At 41.5% G+C, this 18,958-nt stretch overlaps 1 protein-coding gene across 1 annotated transcript in view; it reads left to right on the top strand.

Moving 5' to 3' along the window:
• slc16a10 (solute carrier family 16 member 10) overlaps positions 1 to 18,958 on the top strand; it is a 42,546-nt gene that overhangs the window by 6,448 nt on the left and 17,140 nt on the right. The window lies entirely within an intron of this gene.

Here is an 18,958-nt window from a genome sequence, read left to right as displayed (position 1 = left end):
TGATGACTTATTTTGTTTTTGGGGGACAATTCCATTTGGTCCAACTTGACTTCATTTATCCTAACATGGAGTGCAATATTAACGGATGTGATTAAAAGGTACAGCCATACACCCAGATTAAACATACCCCACCGTTCTCATTATTGCACAGTAATGATATACTTTTTGTTCTTTGCGTAGACTGTATGATTCTTTATGTAGCAACCAAGCACAAACTCTGGATATTCCTCCATGTCTGACTGAAACACCTGTGCTGCTTACACATGGAAAACCCATCAAGCCTTCTGTGTTGTGGGACGTGAAATGTAGCACATGTCGCAACATGCTTCTTCTCTTCATAATCACTCTCGCTGTTGAAGAGTGAGACAGTTATTAACTGGTACTTTGAACACGCTAAAAGCTAAATGCCCACAAACATTACACTATAAAGGAGAGCATTTTTGTCAAGGGATGTTGTTGGTCTACATTTGCAGGGTCAGACCAGATGTAGTTTATTTCCTTATATATGTCCTGTTATCTCTACATTTGCAATCAGCTTAATCAAATCAAATATGTTGAAGAATATTACTCCTTTTATGGAATCAAACTGTGGTTTAATTTCCTGGAGTGCTGTGTTTGTGTGTGTGTGTGTGTGTGTGTGTGTGTGTGTTTGTGTGTGTGTGTGTGTGTGTGTGTGTGTGTGTGTTTGTGTGTGTGTGTGTGTGTGTGTGTGTGTGTGTTTATGTGTGTTTGTGTGTGTTTATGTGTGTTTGTGTGTGTTTATGTGTATTTGTGTGTGTGTGTGTGTGTGTGCTGGCCTTTGAAATGAAAGCCTCCCTCAAGTCCTGTTTTAATCAAATTAGTACAGTCCATGCGTGTCCCTTCACTTTCGGGACCGTGCCTTGGCTGCTGTTTATGGACTCCTGCTGGACAACACAATGAAAACCCACTGGTGCCCTGTTGAGCTATAGCGTGTCAGGGAGAATGGAGAACGGTTGTGTGACCCTAGGTTATGTTGTGATCTGATGCTGATCTTGCTGTTACATTTCACCCAGGGCCTCAATGATCTCTGAGTCTCAGTTTGGACCTGTAGTTTGATGCTTTCTTCAGTTGACCCCAGGCACAATTCAGGTTAGAAGAAGTTGGGTTGCTTTGATAGATTTCATGCACCCGGATATTTATTGTAATTTATATAACTTAAGTGTCCGTTGTGCGTACACAGTTTACTCTTAATGTCCCGCTCTGATACGGCAGTGAATAACGTCTCTTATTTGATAAACTAACACTAAGCTGGTTAAAGGCTGTAGAGAGGGTTTCTTTATGATTGACATGGCAACCGGTGCTGTTAGGCACATTTTTGGCTCAGCAGGATCCCTTCAGGATTAGCGGGTCCCACTTGTTCTATCACATTATCAACACACACACACACACACACACACGCACACGCGCGCGCACACACACACACACACACACACACACACACACACACACACACACACACACACACACACACACACACACAAAATAAAACATTGCTAAGCGTCTTACAACAAAACCTTGTCAACGCTTTTCTGGGACAAAATATCAACTGCATCGACTTTGACTTCCATGCTCTTGCGACATGAAGACATGGGACACTTGGGCCATTAACTATATCAGACAAGGCTGACAGACGTCACTAGTGCTCACATAGCAGCTGTGGTTTTCCCTAGTGCCGTAGATAATGCACCTGCACACAAGAAAGGGAAAATTGGAAATTTGTAATCAACCAATCACAGTGCGTAATGCTGGGGGCGGGGAGATCCAGTCCTTAAACTGACCCGATACTGTCAGGTCAGTGACATTTGCATCTGTGTGACGACAAGCTCTGGTTCCCCTGCCTGTGGGAATGCCAGATGGGGCTGTTCCAGGGCCTGGTGCCATAAAAGCCACTTGCTTGTGGTGTATTGACAGAGCAGGGCCAGAGACCTCTGGACCCAACAGAGACCTTAGAGGCCTTGATTGGTCTGTTTTGATGAATCTGTAACCTGAACTCATGCGCTTGACTGACGTTGATGGCAATAACAAGAGGTCTTCTGACCCTATATTGGCTGAATATTGTTTTCACTCAGTGTGAAAGGAAAAAGGTAGAAGGGAGAAAGACAGAGGAAGCTGATGTGTGGTACCTGGATGGGAACCTGACACACTGACTTACTCGGTTGGGTTGAAAATATTTTCTTTGTATCCCTGTCTGTTGTGCTGAGTGTGAGCTAGCCAGGAGATAGGTTTCACCATCACTACACACACACACACACACACACACACACACACATACACACACACACACACAGCAACAGACCTGACTGCAGCACGGCATGCTAACCTGTCAGTCATTAGTTAGAGTTTGACTTTCGTCTGCCCAAACGTGAAATGAAATGAGTGCTTATCGATGAATCTACCAAGCAGTTAAACATGACCCTGACCCTGGTGTGTTTCTACAATGCAGGCTGGATGCTAACTCGTCTACTACATATTAACACGAGAGGATTTTTCTCCACATGGTGCTGCCTTCACCATCTTGTCTTCTCATAACAGATCATAAATCATGTGTGTTGATAATGAAACAGAAGCCCATGCAGTCTTTGTCCCAAGCCTGACTCTCTCTCTCTCTTCTGCTGTCTAGTTTTTCACACTTCTGCCTCTGTCCTAATTCTTTTGACCTCACAGCAAGGTTTCCACTGTCAGTTAAGCTCATTTAAAAAGGGGAGCTAGTCAGTAATCAGATATCTCCCTTTGCCCTGCTGTCACTTCAATATTTATAATAATAATCATATCAAAATAAGCCTCTGCAATTTTCATTTTTGAAGGGGGCTTATCGTCAGGACTATGGATAAAATTGGAGTCCTCACTAGTTGCCTGACCATTGTTCCCAGCCAAGATATTGTGCATTAAAGTGCACTTTTTTTGAGCTGATCATTTGTAAGAGAAATGTGTTATTTATTTCAAATGTGCTTTGCTTTCGATGTTATTTTGAAGAACATTTTCAACTGTCCCCTCACAATGTAAAAGATGCACCACTTTCTGTATATTTGTGCCAATTTCCACGCAGGAATCGTCCAACCCTGTCTTCAAAGTTGATCTTCATGTGTTTGATTGATGTATAATGTCACTGGGTTAACACTTTAAAGGTCACATATTATGCTCATTTTCAAGTTCAAAATTGTAATTTGGGTTTCTACTAATAGGGAATTTTCCAGACAAAAGTAGTAAAATTGCAAACACTGTACATCATAGGTCATTCACCATTGCATCAGCATTAAACATTTTTTTTATATACAAATCACACCCTGCAACAACCTGAAAACCCATTTACTGTAGGCCTGTTGATGCCTCGTTTCCACCAAGCAGAGCGGGTCGGGTCGGAGCAGCTCGGTCCGTTTATTCTGGCTTTTCATTTGCCAAAAGTTGGGTAGGGTCCGGAAATAAGCGAGCCTAACCGCTCTAAGCCGCTCCTATTTTTGGTACTCCTCCGTTGGGATACCAGCCATCTGAAAGGGTGCCGAAAAGGTGGAGCTACACACTGTCTCTATGCATTTTCCGGCGTAATACGGGGGGAATAAATATAGGAGCGGCTGGTTTGGCCAAGCAAAAACGAGAGGCCGCTGGCTTGACCATAGTTGTTCCACAGCCCGATACTATATTCTGGCGGCGGCTATTGCCGTCCAGCATAAACCCCGCCCTACCATAAGTGTAGGGTCTTCGGTGGAAACACCACCCAGATTCTTAAAAGCGAGATGTCCCGCTCTGAGCCTCTCTGCTCCGACCAGCTCTGCTCTGTGGAAACGAGGCATTAAATATGCGATACATTATACATTATAAAGTAGGAAATGAATGAGGTGATCCGCATAGCATTCACCAACTGAATGAACAGGTTAACGTTGTAGAGTTACTGCCTTTGAAACAGAGAGACTGCACTCAGTGGACTTGGTGAGTAACTACAGAAAAGCAGGTGATTGGGGGCGCCTTTAGCTCAGTTGGTAAGGCGTCCCCCTCCCGGGCCGGGCCCAGCAGCAGACCCGGGTTCGATTCCCACCCGCGGTCGTTCTCTGCATGTCACTCCCGTCTCTGCCCCATTTCACCTCTGTCTCTCTGCACTGTCAATAAAGCATAAAAATGCCAAAAAAATATCTTAAAAAAAAAAAAAAAAAAAAGCAGGTGTCTTACGAGGCGGGCTTTTGCCGTGCCCACCCAATCAGAAGCTAGGAATGGTCCTGGTATAATATATACATTTTTTAATTGCCAAAAAAAAAAATTATTCACTTGTGATTGGGTGGGCAAGACGAACATTTGGCTGGGCTAAGCCTGTCTCTTCAAGCCCCTCATTCCAAAAAGCCCAGTCTGCTCTGATTGGCCATGAATCTAACTGCCCAGTTTGAACCTAACTGCCAGTTAGGAATCTGGGGGTGTGGCTTATCACAGGTGGAGGTAATGCTGAGTTAGGTTGGTAATGAGGAGGCGTGGCTTCTCCCCTTATGACATCATAAGAGCGGGTTGATTTTTTCTCATACTTAGGGAGCCTTTAGTCACAGGAGGGAACCATAATGTTGAAATACCATGAAAAAGTGAATTTTGCATGAGAGTTGACCTTCAACATGTTTCCATATCCTAGAGAAAGTGGCTGTAACAGCTGGCGTTCAGGGGAACTTGATTTGAAAAAAAAAAGGAAAGCCACACTGCACGGACGGAATCACTCCAGAAAAAAACCTTGACAAGTTTTAAACGTACACGGGTTAATATTTGACAGGCTGTTTGATCTCCGGCGTGCGTACATGCCTGAGCCTGAGTTTAGGTGAAGGTTGTCCAGAGAGAGATAAAGCCCAGAGCAGGTAAACATGGTGGAGGCAGAGCAGCACTTCAGTGGCCTCCTGCACATGACACACAGGCTGGAGAGCACAGGAGGCTGTGATGGCCTGCTCTCTCAACCACCAGGGAGTCACCGTGACAACCGGCGTGATTGACAGGCAGGACGTCAAGGTGGGCATCTGCTAACCAATAGTGATTCAGTATTCATCTCTATCTAGAATCAAGTCAATGCTCCAGGATATTAGGGACATATCAAACAGTACGATGTGATTCAGTACCATAAAGCTTTAATGGGGCTTTTTCATGCTAACACAATGTAGTCAGATGTCAGTCCAGCAACCATTTCTGGAGATATTGAGTAAAGACTAAATGAGAGGCAAACTGTGGCCCTGAGCCATCTCTATACTGTGCACTTATAAAGTGGGCAGACAGAAAAGCTCCCCCAATCACCATGCAGCCCTGACACACCACCCCCTTTGCCTTTTCCTCTGACACGGAACACAATTTAACATTTTTCATATGGACCTCTGGAAATGGTTCCAAGCACACAATATATAATCTGGTGCTCTTTCCATTTTATGTACAGGCATAAATTACTCTGCGGCTCCCCCCTTTTTTCTGCTGTGTCATCAGGCGTAAGGTTTCACTTCCTTTGAGAAAAACACATGACGGACATGGGTTGGAACTTCGGGATTGCGAAGTGTACAGAAAAAAAAAATTGGCAACTCTCACTGCTTCTCCCCCTCCAGGTCCTCCAATGAAACTGAGCAGTTGAGAATAAATGGCTTCCAGCTGCTGTAAGCAAGAGATGGAGGAATGGTCTTGATTCTATAATGTCCAAGCCAGGCTCACATGTGTATCCGCAGCACCGTGAGGCCACCATTAGGATTATGACTGCCGTCTTTGTGATCGAAACAGCTGCAAAGTCCCACATTGACGGGAAGGGTTGTTTTACAGTAAGACCATATTGAGTGGGAAGTTTCAGCATGGTAGCAAGAATCCTCCATGCTGAGAGAAGGCCCAGGAATCCCTGTTTTATAACATTCCCTTCATCTACTTACTTCACTGGAGTCACAGAAGCCTGAACCTTATCAGACTTGACAGACGTGGATGGGACTGAAGACGTGGACCCGTGCCAGCAACGGTTTATACCTCGCTACACTGTCAAAGTGTCCGTTTGAACTAGCAATGAACCCTCTGTAATCAGTCTTAAAGGGGAACTCCACCCATTTTAGACACGAACATTAGTTTAATGGTCTAGAGGAGGGTTGTAGATACTAGATATCGAGTACCCTAGAACATTTTGTGTGGATGTATTTTTCTTCTCTTTTCACTTGTAAAATCCCGCCAGTGCAGTGGAAAATTTTGAATGTCATTCCAAAAAAAACCTTACCTATACCTAAGAGTTACCTTAATAGAAGTCATTATCTGTAATCAAGGCATGCCATTGTATTCATATGAACAAAATAACATGATGTAAGACTAATCTCAAAATGAAGATTTTACTTTAATTTGCTTCATGTCTTCTAACTCAAAACTATCTTGAAGACTCAATTCTGAATGAGCTGAGTCCAGGTGGATATTTTTTGCAGTGTACCTCCTCCTGTTGAGCTAATCCTGTCCGCAGAGGGATTCATTATGAATCATAATTGGTCAGGATGGAGGTGAATGAGTAACTGGGGCTTTTCTTAATTAAGCCAAGAGTGGATCAGTGTATATAGGTGAGTCAATCTAGGAAAAAAAAGGGCTTAACCCCAAAAAAATTGATACAAAAGGTTTTTCAATGGATTCCAGTAGTATTTGGTGTGCTGAATAACATACTAAAAGTCTACCAAAATCTACCCCCCAGAAAGCCCTCATTTTCAAGATGGCGGCCGAAAAGGCGGCAGGGAGCTTGAAATGGCTATATCTCAAATTGAAAAAATGTTGCAAAGGAATTTTCAACTGATTTTGGTACCTCTGGACATGCTTACAAACATACTAAAAATCTAGGAAAATACACCTTCCGGAAAGGCTTCATTTTCAAGATGGCGTCCAAAATGGTGGCCGGCCAAGCTTAAAATGGCTATATATCTCAATAGAAAAATATTATTCAAATGATTTTTCACTTGATTCTGGTACCTGCAAATATGCTTATGAACATACTAACAATCTAGGAAAATATACCTCCCAGAAAGGCTTCATTTTCATAATGGCGTCCAAAATGGCGGCCGGGAGCGTAGAATGACTATATCTCAAATGGAAAATGTTACAAAAGAATGTTTCAACTGATTCTGGTACCTCTATACATTAAGAAAGTGCGACAAATCTAGGTAAATATAACTGCTAGAAAGGCATCATTTTCAAAATGACTGCCTGTAAGCTTACATTGGTTAAATGGTTCAAATTGGTTACTATTCAAACTAGAAAGGTGGTGTTGGTGTTGAATAACATAAATGCCACACTTATTGTGGTCTTTATTCATCATCATCTTCGGGCTCCTCTGGAAGAAACTGGTTATGTGGATTTTCACATTCCTTAAGTTGACATGGTCCACAGACAGTAGTACAAGGTAGTCCATATTTTCTGCAAGAGCAGCGGAGTGTCTTGCAGGCAGTGGTACAGTTAAAATGAATGACCTTCAAGAGACTGTCTGGAGCAACATTCGTTGTTGACATGAGTGGGACAAATCTATTGTCCTGCAGGCTCCACCCCCAGTTCAGGGCATCCATACCATCTTCTGTTCCCATCCAGACCATGACCTGGTAGTACGCTCTACTATTCAGTTGGTGGCAGACGTTCAGGCGTTACAGTTGATGAAGCTGAGACAACCTTCTTGCTGAAAATGTTATATCGCATTGCTGCAAGGGAATCTGTGACTTTCCACCAAAGAGGACAGGCATTACTTGGCACCCAAGGTCATCAATCACCTCTGTGGTCTGGTCTGGGACAATGAATGCATTGGCACAAGATTGAAGGACAGGATCCCCTTTTACAAGCTTCTGGAAAGCAGTCTTTTTGCCAACCCCGAAGATCCGAGAAGTTGTCACAGCCAGTGAGAGCATGGATGAACATCAACTGAGAACACACATCATGTCCAAGTACTTCTTTTAAATGGTTTACGGCATACACTTTAAAACTGCCATCAGCTTTTGACTTGTCTGATCTGAAATATACGCCCTTACTATCTCTCTCTGCATAGTGAAGTAGTAAGACAAGGAGATCTGTATCTTCTCCAATCAGCGTAGTGGTGTGAAGAAGAGATGATTCCACTGCGGCCCTTACGATGTCTACATCAGCATCTCCAATTGAATTGACCACAGTGCAACCCCTTTCTTTCAGTTCATCGCTTATCATTTGAATCAGCCTCTGTTTATTCAGATCTCTTGATAGGAACTCCTTTACCTGAGAACTCTGTCTCAGCAGTGAAGTTGACAATGGGATGAATATTGTTTCCTCTTCTTTGATGTGTGTTGTCTTTAATGGATGGCCCATCCCCATAGCCATCGAACACAATGGTTGTAACTGAGCCATAATGTTGGATGGTGAAGTCTGCATATGACTGCGCAATTTTACTATAGCTTTGTCCGTGCTTCCATGGTATTTGGTGAAGGAGTGAACCTCCATCAAGAACATAATGATCTGTTTCTGGTACAGAATCTAGGATTGCATCACTTGCATGATCACAGATTGCGTGCGCAAGTTGTGGTTTATCAGCCTTGCAGAAGATGTGTCCAGCTTCAAAGAGGGCAGGAGGGAAAGGACTGAGTTCGTAACGCATAACCTCCTCCAATGATAGCTCTCCAGTTTGGGAGACAATCAGGAAACGTTGAAAAAGAAGTGCAGAATCAATTGTTCGATCAGGAGCAACCTTGATAGACGATTTTTGTCCAAGGGTTATGGCTTCATCCTTTCTACTAAATGAGAATGTGAATGCAGGCTGTCCAATCATTTTGTGCATGATATTGCGTCCAACAGAGTCATAATCATGCACGTTCACTCCGTCCTCAGCAACAACACCTGTAACAACATTCCTTAAAGAAGAGTCTGGAGAGAAAGGTGACCATATAGCAAGTTTTGAAGTGATCTTCTCCAGGTCAGCAGCATCCCTTTTCATCCTTGCCTCTGTTGAGTCCTTGTGCTGTTCTGATGTTGTGTATGTCTGGTTTGTGAACTCCTGCCTGCATTGCGGTGTTGTACTCTGATGTTATGCACTTTGACATGGTCCAAAGGGCTCTCTGATTGTCAGTCATTCCACTTTCATGCGTCATACCACCGGTAGTCTTCAATGACCTCACCAATGTCGTCTCGATGACAAGATCTGAGCTGAAGCCTTCCACATCAACAACGTTAACGGGCAGGATATCCCCGGTTCATTTTAGCCGTAAAGCCACAGGGCTTTTCTGTGCGGCGGCTCACACTGGCGAGGTGTCACTGTGAATGACACCGTTACCCACCGTCATGGAGTTTCAACTGGCAACTCGCTATTTCGCTCACGCAAGGCTTTTGTGTTTCGATTTAACATCAGTCTTGGGCGAGTACTTTAACTTTATGCTGAATAAACCATTGCATTGCAATCGCTGAAAGCGAAAGTGTTTGGGCGGGGGCACAGAAGGGTGCGCTGCATTTACCACACAAGACACGGCGTGCGACACAATAATCAATTTATTACGATTATCTTGTTTTCATGATCGAGGGACGCCAAAATCGTAATCGAAATTGAATTTCAATTAATCGCCCAGCCCTCCCCTATTCCATCAGGCAGTCATTTTGAAAATGACGCCTTTCTAGCAGTTATATTTACCTAGATTTGTCGCACTTTCTTAATGTATAGAGGTACCAGAATCAGTTGAAACATTCTTTTGTAACATTTTCCATTTGAGATATAGTCATTCTACGCTCCCGGCCGCCATTTTGGACGCCATTATGAAAATGAAGCCTTTCTGGGAGGTATATTTTCCTAGATTGTTAGTATGTTCATAAGCATATTTGCAGGTACCAGAATCAAGTGAAAAATCATTTGAATAATATTTTTCTATTGAGATATATAGCCATTTTAAGCTTGGCCAGCCACCATTTTGGACGCCATCTTGAAAATGAAGCCTTTCCGGAAGGTGTATTTTCCTAGATTTTTAGTATGTTTGTAAGCATGTCCAGAGGTACCAAAATCAGTTGAAAATTCCTTTGCAACATTTTTTCAATTTGAGATATAGCCATTTCAAGCTCCCCGCCGCCATTTTGGCCGCCATCTTGGAAATGAGGGCTTTCTGGGGGGTAGATTTTGGTAGACTTTTAGTATGTTATTCAGCACACCAAATACTACTGGAATCCATTGAAAAACCTTTTGTATCAATTTTTTTGGGGTTAAGTCCTTTTTTTCCCTAGATTGACTCACCTAATAACGCCATGGTGCACTAGACAGATAGCCCTGTAACACATTTTAAACTAGGAAGTCCTGTATGCTATATAAACATTCACTGCAATTCATTTCGTCCACCCACCTTATCTCTGACACTCCTGTCCTGTCTACAATTGTGGGTGGACTGGTCATTTTTTTTCATGCACAACTTCAGCTCTTCTATGGCTTTTTACATGAGCTGCTCTTCTTCAGTCCCATTCAAGTACAGCTTAAACATTTTCAAAGTAAAATCTGTCATTTATTTTTTTCAGAGCAGACAATCAAGTCAGTTGTGCAGACGTCCCAGTGACTGTGGCTGATCTGGATATTGTTTAAAAAGTGTCTCAGCTCTGAAGCCAAACATGTTCAGCTTAACATAGGCTACAGCTTGTGAACCCATTTACCCTTACTGCTGCTCGCTGGCTGTGCTGGGTCTACCCTGTCATTGGCTCTGCCTGTGGAGACCCGGTGAGGCTGGACCCACTTTGGTATGAGACTGGGGCTGGAGGTGTGTGTTATGGGCTCTGTACAGCAGCTCACTTCACACCCATACCACTCTGTACAAAGAACATTTTTGCCCATCTCAACTTTTTCCACACGGTGAAGCATTTTCCAATTCTTTCTAAAATATCAACACAAAATGAGAAAAGTAATAGAAATAATCAAACTATAACGTGATACAAATATGCTAGCTATCTTATCATTTGACAAATATTTTGTTTCCATTATGTCCAATGAATCTCAGACATGCAGTAGGCAGGCAAGGCTCGTGGGAGCTGTAAGTTTAAAGCAGAATTAATTGAGTATTCCGTTGACCTAATTCCTCTGTGAAAATTCAGTAGTCTTTTTTCCCCTTGTGTGTTAAAAAGATACTGAAATGTGTAATCTCATAAATATACAGTGAAAGGCAAGCCTGGACATGAATTGTAAAAAGCTAAAGACACAGTTGACCATATAGTAGAGACAGTTCCATTAACAGAACAGCTACATCGTGGAAAAACACCCGGACAAAAATGATAATCCGCAGAGCAATGTTAAATATTAATATTGTGATAACAGAGGGACATCTGGTCTTGTTTGTGGTTTGTTGGCCGTTGAGCAGTTGATTTATGAACACCTTTAAGTGGTCAGTTTGTGTTGATTCCAGTGTAACAGCCTGAGGCATATAGGGCAGAATATGTGAAGTGGTCCCTGGTGCTAAATGAAGCATGTCTTCATTCTCCATGTGGAACAAGACTACAACCTGGACATACAGTCAACAGGGACAAGCTGTTTATTTGACCAAGCCAGGAAAGTGCTCTGTCACACACACCCACACACACACACCCACACACACACACACACGCACGCACGCACGCACGCACGCACGCACGCACACACACACACACACACACACACACACACTGCAATATGTGCCAGGTATGCCTATCCCATTAGTTGGTTCCATTAACTTGGGTTAATATATAACTCTTCAACTTAGAATTTCTGAATTTATTCGCAGAATAAAGTGAAGTCATGGCCCATGTCATATTTGATGTTCTGTTCTGGAAAACGTAACCCCTTAATTTTCTGTCACTTTTTACCTTGAAACACTTAAGAAAAGAGTTGGAAAACACATTAGCCTGAACGGAAGCCTTATCTAATCAGGATTCAAAGGAGATAAAATAAGCACAGGAAAAGAATGTTTTACACTGGTGTTTCCAAGGGAATGTCTAGGCCTTTCCAAAAAAAGAATATTTGGACAGGTGTAACATGAATATTTCTGAAAAGGCTTTAACTCCTTCAAACGTACACATAAATCTGATGAATGGTAACACTCAGAGGAATCGTACCCCATATGATTTCTCTCTGTGTTACATTATTCACATTCACTTTCAATCTCACTGATACAAAATAACTGATATATAAACACAGTATTTGACCTTTTACTGAACCTAGACTTACTGCATATATAATATGGGGATTTAAGGATGCCATAATGTGTATAAGACTAGAACATTTTCTTGGTTAGTTGGTGTGGACCTTTTGCCAATATGACCTGAGGATTTTAGCTGGAATATTATCAATGTGCGGACTACTGTATGGCTTTATCGGTGAATGTCTGCTTGTTTTTTTTATTTATTGTTTGTATTGTACTTGCTTTTGTGGTTGTTTCTTGACAGGGTTGATATCTCTCGAATCAGTAGACTCTCAGCTTTCCAATGATTTTACACATGTGACACACTGTTTATGGAACAGAAATTGGAACAAGCCTTGATGTGGTCAATTGTAGCGCTGGCGGTACATCAGATTGCTAATTACATTGATTACATTAACTTGGATGAAAATATATCCACATATTTACATTTATGAAAACAATTGTATAATACCTTTTATGTATTTATTATAACCAGTAAGATACCAGCAGTGTATGAAAAAAAGTTATGTCACAGGGTTACACATTACTAGTTACTTTTCTTCAAGTAATGCTTTACTTTACTAAATTACTCACTGCTAAAATGTATTGGTTTCACTACTAGTTAGATTACTTTTGGATTAGTCCATAACATCACCTGAGGTGTATGCTGTTACAAGCCTTTTTATATCTCCTCGATACCTTTAGAAGCCTTGGCTGCTTGGTTGATGTCTGCATGCTTTTATCTCCAGAGTCTGGGAGTCTTTAGCAACTAGCTTTGTGTTGTTAGCATGTTGCCTTAGCAGATTCTTGGAAAGACTTGTTTCTGGCCCGGGCACAGTTTACACTTTACCGACACATTCTTGTCCTTTCACAGCAAATTGGAACTAGCGTGCATGTCTCCACCCCTCGGAAGACTTGGTACTAGCGGCTCTGCCACGTTCTTTTCCATCTCCTCATCCATGAACTCGTGTGCAAAAGTCAAAGACACGTGAGGTCAGACGAGTGTTGCGCAAACATGCACAAGAAGGGACGTTTGATTTGTTTTCTCTGTCCTCCTGTTTTGCAAAAAGTTGAAGGACTTAAAGTAAGTCAGGAGATACTTTTTTGATTATTAACTGAAATGCGTTACTTAATATATATAACGCGTAACATTACTGCATCAGACAAATGTAATCTGATTACAGTTAAAAGGGTTAGCTAAAAGTAAATGGATAAACAATTGAAATGACAAAACAATATTACCACACGTTTGAAATACTTTGCTTAAAGCAATGGATTAGCTAAATAAAAAATGCCGGGTAAACCTAAATGTTAGCCAAAACTAATGAAACTGCTGATGCGGCTGTTAGATGAAAAGGTAGCATAGCATGGTCAAACAGCATGGTATTATTACTGGCCGCCGTTGTTGTGCAGGCAAAATAACCAGATACCTATAAAACAAATGTTGACCACAGAAAACTGAGTTTGAGTGTCCCCCACTCGGTTGAAAACTAACTTAAGATCACTGAAAATGCAGCTAATTGTACGAGTGAAATGGAGATCGACTCTGCGTTCCAATACCCATTCTTTCTCATATTTAGTATGGTAGAAAAAAAATTTAGGATGTCACAATTCGTGTGGTCATATTCAGTACCCGGCCGAGATTTTTTGTGTTGAAATCAGCATGCTATTTGGGCGATTCTGACCCACAATCCAGTGCGCACCGGAAGTCACATCGATGGAGCCTCCGTAGGAGAACAACCGGGGATGAGACAGATATAAAAGCAAGAGGCAAGATCAAGGCGCAATGTTATGATGAAATAAAATAAGTATAAGAATGTCCCAATTGCATGCCTACTGCATGCTAACAAGATTATTGTTATGGTCAATTGTAGAATAGAAAAAAGAAAGAGTATGCGATTTCGAACGCAGCCCAAGTTTCGTTTTCACAACCCTCACATAGCCTGAAAACATGTTTGCCGTGATCACATCTGTGTTTTGCTTTTTTATTCTCTTTCATTGTAGTGCACACTGACTGACCCAACATTTTTTTTTTTTTTTTGGGCATTTTTATGCTTTATTTGATAGTGCAGAGAGACAGAGGTGAAATGGGGCAGAGAGGGGAGTGACATGCAGAGAACGACCGCGTGTGGGAATCGAACCCGGGTCTGCTGCTGGGCCCGGCCCGGGAGGGGGACACCTTACCAACTGAGCTAAAGGCGCCCCCCTGACCCAACATTTTTAAATAAAAGACGCCTCGACTTAAAGAATCTGTGTCGAACATGCACGGGTCCCGACTGATGGTTGGAATCATGGACTTTCAGGGAGCAGCCCTAGACTTGGAACTCAGGAACCCTCGGAGGTGCCACCTCATTGGTTTTTGAATCTATTCTGCATGGATTGCAACAGGCAGAGTTTAATACAGTTTTCGCCGCTGTAGGTCATTGTGGGGTGAGTGGGTTCAGAGCAGAGGGGGTTTCCAGCAAGGAGCCTTTAACAAAGCAGACAGACGACTTAGGGCAACTCTGCCCCGTCTGTTGGTGTCCAAGCCGGGGCCCGCGGCTATTGTTAGATGTCACTGGGACAGAGAGAATCCTGATATTACATTTTTCAAATCTGGAATTCCTCTTCGTCTGAAGCGTAAATGCTTTTAAATCGAGAGAGCCAGCAGATGAAATCACAACAGCAATTTCCTGTTTTCCTTGAGGGATTCTTTCTTCCTTTCTTGTCCACTACTTGCATTATGTAGCTTAAAGTGGGCTAACATGTATGAGAGCGGGTAGAGTGGACCTCATTGAGTGCAGTGTTGGGAACACATCTGAGGAACAGTTGGATGCCTCACACAGAGAAACCAGAGCAGAGGCCTGTTGCATAAAAGTGGAATTAAGATATCCAGGATGATTGATAAAGCCAGCCTTGACAAAGTCTAGCCTGGGCACTTTGGATTAGTCAGTTGCATAAACGCCAATCCAGGATGAAAAGGGGCCGCTTTGTCAAGCCAGGTGTAAGTAATTCTGTTAAGTGCCAGCCCACAGCTTTCAGAAGTAGACCCAGAGATCGAACACAGAAGACGGCCCATTTTCCCACTATGCCTTGCTAGTTTAAACCGTAAGTGAGGGGGCAGTTCATTTCATACAGCAGTTGTATTCTCTGCTAATTCATAGATTCATTACACAAAATGAAATATGTCAGGCCTTTTTTTGGATTATTGATTGATCATACCCAGGGGGCAAAGTGATTGTATGGACATGGAGCGTTGTAAAAGGTTGTTCACCAAAAATGACATCTAGGACCTTCCACGATCACAACCTGGGTGGACAACCTTGTCAACTAGCTGCTGGAAAGCTACAGCGGGCCGATAGAGCAAATCAGAAACACTGTTTAAGTGAATGGGGATGGGCTATTGGGGAATTTTTTTAACTTATAGATATCATTATGAAACTTTGCCAGTTGATTACTGACATTACAACAACAACTTTTTGTATTACAGTATTTTCCAAAATGTTTAAATAAATATGAAAAATCATCAATATCTTACTAATGATGCCAAATTTGCATATCTGCAAAGCCCCAAAATCTAGATGTTGGAAGAAAACAAAGTCAATTTTTTTTTAAATTTAAATTTGCCTGAAGCCTTTCCTAATCACAGTTCAAATTTGATCAATAACCCATAGAAAATAAAAAATGTACACTTTACAGTTACATTTCATGTGCCATGGACCAAAAGTGTCCTTTTGGAGTCTCCAGCTGGTATTTTAGGAAACGGCTAGACATTCCCTTGGAAAAAACAGTGTAAAAAATTCATTTTATAATACAGAAATGTTGACCTTCTGAAAATGATGTTTATTCTAGATTAATTTCACTTCATCTGTGATGAATCTAGAATATATTTGAGTTTACATTTTTTAATTAAATTACAGAAAAAAGGAACTTTTCATTGATATTACATTTTGTTTTAGATGCACCTGTATATGGTTATAAGTGCAGTGAATTTATTTGACCCACAGTTGCAACATCATCTGCCATCGATAATCAATTGTATAAATATAGTCTGCAATATGAACAGACTATCACATAAATGACAATTTACATAATTTCATCTTAATCTAATTATAATTAGGTTAATTATAAATGGTTCAGGTTAAACAAATAAAAAAGAAGAACTATTTAACTAAATGACAATGCAGTCTTTTATATGGTACTTTAAAACAGGCTAATGAAATAAAAGCAGTACACAGAAGATCATGGAATAACTGTTAAACACCTAGATTTCAGATCGGAGTGACAGCTAACTGAGCCAATCAGGCACCAGAATAAGTTTATCCTTTACGTTTAGCCTGGTCCCGACCAGGCTAAACGTAAAGGATAAATCTCCATGGTAACTTATGTCCCTCTGCTTTTATGCAACCGGATCATGGCTAACGCAAGCCAGGATAACCGAAATATCCTAGGTTAATCCTTTATCTTGGTTTTATGCAACAGGCCCCAGGTCAATAGGTTTCCTGTCAGTATTTTTTACATGTGGACATATATCTGTATATATTGCATTTGGCTATAGGGAAATTGCTGCTCTGTGTCCACTGTACACATCTGTCCTTGAGCATTGCTGGCTATATTTCTGACAAGACAAATGAGTATCTAACCAGTCAAACTTCTGCATCCATAAACCCTTATGGACGTGGAAGTAAAACTCATAGCAAAGAATGGAAGCACAGTAGAGAGGGAAATAGGGATGGAAGGATCCAAATGTCTGAAGAGAGATGTCTGAATGTGGTCATGGGATTTAAAAATACTTCAGATTTCTTACTTGATTTGGTTTAATTGGCAACCCACAAACCTGCTATCAAATGATGTAGCTGTACCTGAAACAAACAGGCATACTGTAGGAAATAGTTTTTTAGGCCAAGTCACAGACCTAAGCGTTTTGGTTGGTCGTTCTAGCACTTTGTTCCAGACTGAATTGTCCTTACCACTATTGCCTGGATTGCAATGAAAGTTGGACATTTATGTTGAGGATTAGCTGTAATCACTTTGGTGATCCTCGGACTTCTGATCTATTGCCATCATCAGGTCTGCGTTTCATTTGTCCAATACCTTGGTTTATGATCTAATATCTGAAAATAAAATTCCCTTCAGCCTCCGATTTTTTAACATTAGCACATGGGTCTAGCGCCCGGAGTTGTTACAGGCAGCAGGCTAACACTTAAACAGGGATTTCCTTGGCTTTTCAGTGTTTTATGTAGCATCTATACATTTACTTATTTGACTTTTAACATTACTGTTACAACTGTATACTTTGACAATTGACGTTAACACCATTAGCATTAATACTTTACCTTTGATGAAGTGTTTGCCTCTCAGACGTATTGACTGAGCCGTTCACCTATTCCCTCCTCTCTATGGATGGACTGACACACATCTCTTCTTTTACTGTCCTTTATTCTTAGTGAAAGTTGAGAAAATCCAAAATGTGGATCTTTGACGTGCAATACATGACACTGCAGCTTTAAGGCATGATGGCACTCAGTTTTTCCGTTTGCACTGATAAATATTTTTTCATCTGAAAGGGGGCGTGGCCAAAGTGCTGCTCTCATGTACTGTATATTCTGACAGCATGACATGAGATAAAGATTCTGGGAATAAAACTACCCTGAAACTTGACCCAGTGGTCTCCCGTAACTCCAGAAAAAAAGATGCAACAGAAACCGTCTTAACCCCGGCTACTAGGCATTTTCACACCGGTTTCCTTTGAGTATGCATCTGAGGAAAAGCAACTCTGTCCGTATCTTGCATGCCACATGCACAGACGTGTCCATTGACTGTCTAGTCAGCCCTACCTTTACCTGTAACAGTATCTAATATTAGATGTGTGTTTGTATTAGAGACCTTTAGTTCTCCAGGCAGGTTTTTTTTTTTTCGTATCAGAACATGTCCCTTAAGTTCCAGCTAGCTTCCTTTGCGGTCTAAGGGCGCAGCACGGGGCCTTGCACAATGTGTGTTCCCGTGTATTTTTGTTGGACTTGTTTTTTCCACTCTGCATCTTTATGCTTGAGAAGAGTAAATGCCGGAAACAATATATCAAAAAGCTTACACTGTGCTTCTATTTATGAAGCAATTCCTGCGACAAGGCCGTAGAGATATGCTGCCGCTACACTTATCTAGCAAAGTAAACACCTTATCATTTGACTTTTCTTTGATAAATCTCACAATGATCAAGCCTTCCAGTGCTGTTATTACATAATCATTTCCTATGTGCATTGCCAAAAAATGCGTCCTATTGCTCTTAACTATCTATTAGAGATCATGTGACAGTAGTATTTAACCTTAGACTCACTACAGACTGCTTACCAAGCATTAAGCAAACACCGGGGCTGCTTCCTCTGCTCATTCTCATGCTCAGGGTCAGTTTGCAGAGCCAGGTCTGTCTAGCTTATCTTGAACATTGAATAGACAGCTATTGACTGGAAATATGAATCAGGCAATTTTGTATTGGTAGATAGATAGATAGATAGATAGATAGATAGATAGATAGATAGATAGATAGATAGATAGATAGATAGATAGATAGATAGATAGATAGATAGATAGATAGATAGATAGATAGATAGATAGATAGATAGATAGATAGATAGATAGATAGATAGATAGATAGATAGATAGATAGATAGATAGATAGATAGATAGATAGATTGTTGTCCCTTATTGGTGAAGCTCCCATGATCAGACCTAGGGTAGGGTAGATGTTACAGTACGGTATAGCCAAGACGGTAAATGATATCTCATGCTATTTGTGTAGCGTCGAGATCACGCCTAAGGGCTTTCCTGATCACTCCTTTCCTGTCCACTCAATGTGTGTTCCAGGTTTTAGTATGCTTGGTCTAAGA

Source organism: Ammodytes marinus, assembly GCF_949987685.1.
Source record: "Ammodytes marinus genome assembly, chromosome: 19".
Lineage (NCBI taxonomy): Eukaryota > Metazoa > Chordata > Actinopteri > Uranoscopiformes > Ammodytidae > Ammodytes > Ammodytes marinus.
The sequence above is the reverse complement of the archived record's forward strand: the minus strand, read 5'-3'. Positions and strand labels throughout refer to the sequence as shown.